The 5000-nt window shown below is 26.2% G+C and overlaps 1 protein-coding gene across 4 annotated transcripts in view; it reads right to left on the reverse strand.

The window, feature by feature from the left end:
- The window catches only part of LOC143723953 (FERM and PDZ domain-containing protein 4-like), an 88435-nt gene that overhangs the window by 55499 nt on the left and 27936 nt on the right, over nt 1–5000 (reverse strand). The window contains exon 1 of one of the 4 annotated variants that reach the window (XM_077216896.1): nt 3800–3913. The exons of the other annotated variants lie outside the window; for them this stretch is intronic. The gene's annotated coding sequence lies outside the window, so the exon portion shown is untranslated. Of the gene's footprint in view, nt 1–3799; nt 3914–5000 lie in introns of those variants that run through there. 4 annotated transcript variants of the gene reach the window in all.

Consider the following 5000-nt stretch of genomic DNA (forward strand, 5'->3'; position numbering starts at 1 on the left):
GAATTCCAAAAAATAAAGTCAGAATTTGTGAGATGTAAACTTAGAATTCCAAACAAAATAAGTTAAACTTGTTAGTAGTAAACTTAGAATTTTGAGAAAAACAGTCAGAATTGCAAGTAAATTTAGAATTCCGAGAAAAGACAAAATTGTGAGACATAAACTTAGAATTACGAACAAAATAAGTTGAAATTGTGAGAAGTAAACTTAGATATCCAAGAAAAGTCACAATTGCGAGAAGTAAACTTAGAATTCAGAGGAAAAAAGTCAAAATTGTGTGACGTAAACATAGAATTCAGAGAAAAAGATAAAACTGTGAGAAGTAAACTTAAAATAATGAAAAAAATAAGTTAAAATTGTGAGACGTAAACTTAGAATTCCAAACAAAATAAGTTAAAATTGCGAGAAGTAAACTTAGAATTCAGAGAAAAAAAGATAAAACTGTGAGACGTAAACTTAAAATTATGAAAAAATAAGTTAAAATTGTGAGACGTAAACTTAGAATTCCAAACAAAATGAGTTGAAATTGACGTAAACGTAGAATTCCGAGAAAAACAGTCAGAATTAATAAAGTAATAAATATTGTATTCTGTGAAAAATGTCAAAATGGCTTTAATTCAATTAAGAATTCAGAGAAAAAAAGTCAAAATTGTGAGACATAAACTTAGAATTACAAATAAAATAAGTTAAAATTGCTTTAAGTTAACTTAGAATTCCAAGAAAAAAAAGGCAAAATTGTGAGACATAAACTTAGAATTCTAAACAAAATAAGTTAAAATTGTGAGAAGTAAACTTAGAATTCAGAGAAAAAAAGATAAAACTGTGATACGTAAACTTAAAATTATGAAAAAATAAGTTAAAATTGTGAGACGTAAACTTAGATATCCAAGAAAAGTCACAATTGCGAGAAGTAAACTTAGAATTCAGAGGAAAAAAGTAAAAATTGTGAGACGTAAACTTAGATATCCAAGAAAAGTCACAATTGCGAAAAGTAAACTTAGAATTCAGAGGAAAAAAGTAAAAATTGTGTGACGTAAACATAGAATTCAGAGAAAAAGATAAAACTGTGAGAAGTAAACTTAAAATAATGAAAAAAATAAGTTAAAATTGTGAGACGTAAACTTAGAATTCCAAACAAAATAAGTTAAAATTGCGAGAAGTAAACTTAGAATTCAGAGAAAAAAAGATAAAACTGTGAGACGTAAACTTAAAATTATGAAAAAATAAGTTAAAATTGTGAGACGTAAACTTAGAATTCCAAACAAAATGAGTTGAAATTGACGTAAACGTAGAATTCCGAGAAAAACAGTCAGAATTAATAAAGTAATAAATATTGTATTCTGTGAAAAATGTCAAAATGGCTTTAATTCAATTAAGAATTCAGAGAAAAAAAGTCAAAATTGTGAGACGTAAACTTAGAATTACAAATAAAATAAGTTAAAATTGCTTTAAGTTAACTTAGAATTCCAAGAAAAAAAGTCAAAATTGTGAGACATAAACTTAGAATTACAAATAAAATAAGTTAAAATTGCTTTAAGTTAACTTAGAATTCCAAGAAAAAAAAGGCAAAATTGTGAGACATAAACTTAGAATTCTAAACAAAATAAGTTAAAATTGCGAGAAGTAAACTTAGAATTCAGAGAAAAAAAGATAAAACTGTGAGACGTAAACTTAAAATTATGAAAAAATAAGTTAAAATTGTGAGACGTAAACTTAGAATTCCAAACAAAATGAGTTGAAATTGACGTAAACGTAGAATTCCGAGAAAAACAGTCAGAATTAATAAAGTAATAAATATTGTATTCTGTGAAAAATGTCAAAATGGCTTTAATTCAATTAAGAATTCAGAGAAAAAAAGTCAAAATTGTGAGACATAAACTTAGAATTACAAATAAAATAAGTTAAAATTGCTTTAAGTTAACTTAGAATTCCAAGAAAAAAAAGGCAAAATTGTGAGACATAAACTTAGAATTCTAAACAAAATAAGTTAAAATTGTGAGAAGTAAACTTAGAATTCAGAGAAAAAAAGATAAAACTGTGATACGTAAACTTAAAATTATGAAAAAATAAGTTAAAATTGTGAGACGTAAACTTAGATATCCAAGAAAAGTCACAATTGCGAGAAGTAAACTTAGAATTCAGAGGAAAAAAGTAAAAATTGTGAGACGTAAACTTAGATATCCAAGAAAAGTCACAATTGCGAAAAGTAAACTTAGAATTCAGAGGAAAAAAGTAAAAATTGTGTGACGTAAACATAGAATTCAGAGAAAAAGATAAAACTGTGAGAAGTAAACTTAAAATAATGAAAAAAATAAGTTAAAATTGTGAGACGTAAACTTAGAATTCCAAACAAAATAAGTTAAAATTGCGAGAAGTAAACTTAGAATTCAGAGAAAAAAAGATAAAACTGTGAGACGTAAACTTAAAATTATGAAAAAATAAGTTAAAATTGTGAGACGTAAACTTAGAATTCCAAACAAAATGAGTTGAAATTGACGTAAACGTAGAATTCCGAGAAAAACAGTCAGAATTAATAAAGTAATAAATATTGTATTCTGTGAAAAATGTCAAAATGGCTTTAATTCAATTAAGAATTCAGAGAAAAAAAGTCAAAATTGTGAGACGTAAACTTAGAATTACAAATAAAATAAGTTAAAATTGCTTTAAGTTAACTTAGAATTCCAAGAAAAAAAGTCAAAATTGTGAGACATAAACTTAGAATTACAAATAAAATAAGTTAAAATTGCTTTAAGTTAACTTAGAATTCCAAGAAAAAAAAGGCAAAATTGTGAGACATAAACTTAGAATTCTAAACAAAATAAGTTAAAATTGCGAGAAGTAAACTTAGAATTCAGAGAAAAAAAGATAAAACTGTGATACGTAAACTTAAAATTATGAAAAAATAAGTTAAAATTGTGAGACGTAAACTTAGAATTCCAAACAAAATAAGTTGAAATTGACGTAAACGTAGAATTCCGAGAAAAACAGTCAGAATTAATAAAGTAATAAATATTGTATTCTGTGAAAAATGTCAAAATGGCTTTAATTCAATTAAGAATTCAGAGAAAAAAAGTCAAAATTGTGAGACGTAAACTTAGAATTACAAATAAAATAAGTTAAAATTGCTTTAAGTTAACTTAGAATTCCAAGAAAAAAAGTCAAAATTGTGAGACAAACTTAGAATTCCAAACAAAATAAGTTAAAATTGCGAGAAGTAAACTTAGAATTCAGAGAAAAAAAGATAAAACTGTGAGACGTAAACTTAAAATTATGAAAAAATAAGTTAAAATTGTGAGACGTAAACTTAGAATTCCAAACAAAATGAGTTGAAATTGACGTAAACGTAGAATTCAGAGAAAAACAGTCAGAATTAATAAAGTAATAAATTTTGTATTCTGTGAAAAAAGTCAAAATGGCTTTAATTCAATTAAGAATTCAGAGAAAAAAGTCAAAATTGCAAGATGTAAACTTAGAATTCCAGTCAAGTCAAGTCCATTTTGTCATTACTCTATATAGCATGTGTCATTACACAAATTACATTTCCGAACAAAATGAGTTAAAATTATGAGGACAAATAATCTTAGAAATCCAAGAAAAACAGCCAGAATTCCACACACTTCCCATATTCAGAGAACACTTTCACACACATTACTGGCCTCGCAGACAATGCTTTCAATACGTGTGTGATGCATAATATACTCAATATACAGCACAAATATGAAAACACGATGAAGTCTATGCTTGAGAACAAACACTAGATATGTAGAGTAATCCTCTTTAGTAAACAGAATTATTCACTCACGATGTCAAACGACGAGTCTTCAGAACAGAACGACAGACGAGTAAAACTTTCCTCCATTTTCCCCCACAGCACCTTCATTCAGGAGTTTGATCATCGCTTCACTTCTTTAACTCCAGGATCGGGACGGGTATTTTCGGGAGTAACCGTACCGGACTGAGAAACACAAGCCCGTCGTGGAGATTAATAAATCATGTGTTCAACACTAGTGAGGGAGTGCACAATTCATCAAGTGCACTAAGAGTCAGTGTTCAAATACCGTGGATTATTCATGTTTAAAGCTGCCGTGTCTGTCAGCGAACTGCACATACGGCTCTTATTTTATACTTTTATGATGTTACAAAAGATTCTATTTCAAATAAATGCTGTTCTTTTGAACTTTCTATTCATCAAAGAATCCTGACAAATAAAGTGACGGTTTCTACAGAAATATTAACTGTTTTCAACACTGATAATAATCATAAATGTTTCTTGATCATCATATTATAGTGATTTCTGAAGGATCATGTGACACTGAAGACTGGAGTAATGATGCTGAAAATTCAGCTTTGATCACAGGAATAAATTACACTTTACTGTATATTCACATAGAAAACAGCTGATTTACATTATAATAATATTTCACTATTTTACTGTATTTTTGTCATGATTCTATCATGTGGCAAATAAAAAGAGGTAATAATTACATGAAAAGATAATTTAATTGACTTATCCAAAACATAGTTCATAGGTTATTCAATATATGAAAGTGTTGTTATTGTAATCTAAAACTATGAACAACTGATTTTTGGTGATGGAAATAAGGCTGAAATAAAATAAATATAAAATGAAATTTAACTTGAATGAATATGTTTTTATCATTTTTTTATTTATAAGTTTAAAATTACTAAAAATAAAATTAACAAAGCTGAAATATTAAAAAGCACCAACAAAATGACTAAAATGCATTAATACATGTAAAAATATGAATAAATACTATAATAAACTTAAACGAATTAGTTTGTGATTATGCAGTATTTTATTTTATTACTTTATTTATAAGTTTAAGTTCTAAAATGGCTAAAAATTAAACTGAAATAAATATAAAATTAAAACTAAAATATTAAAAAGCACCTGAAAAATGATTATTTTACATATTATTAAATGTAAAAATCTATTAATAAATTCTATAATGGTAAATCATACTAAAATAACAATGATATGA

The sequence above is a fragment of the Siphateles boraxobius genome, unplaced genomic scaffold, assembly GCF_051911475.1.
Source record: "Siphateles boraxobius isolate OS27281-9 unplaced genomic scaffold, OSU_SipBor_1 7, whole genome shotgun sequence".
NCBI lineage: Eukaryota > Metazoa > Chordata > Actinopteri > Cypriniformes > Leuciscidae > Siphateles > Siphateles boraxobius.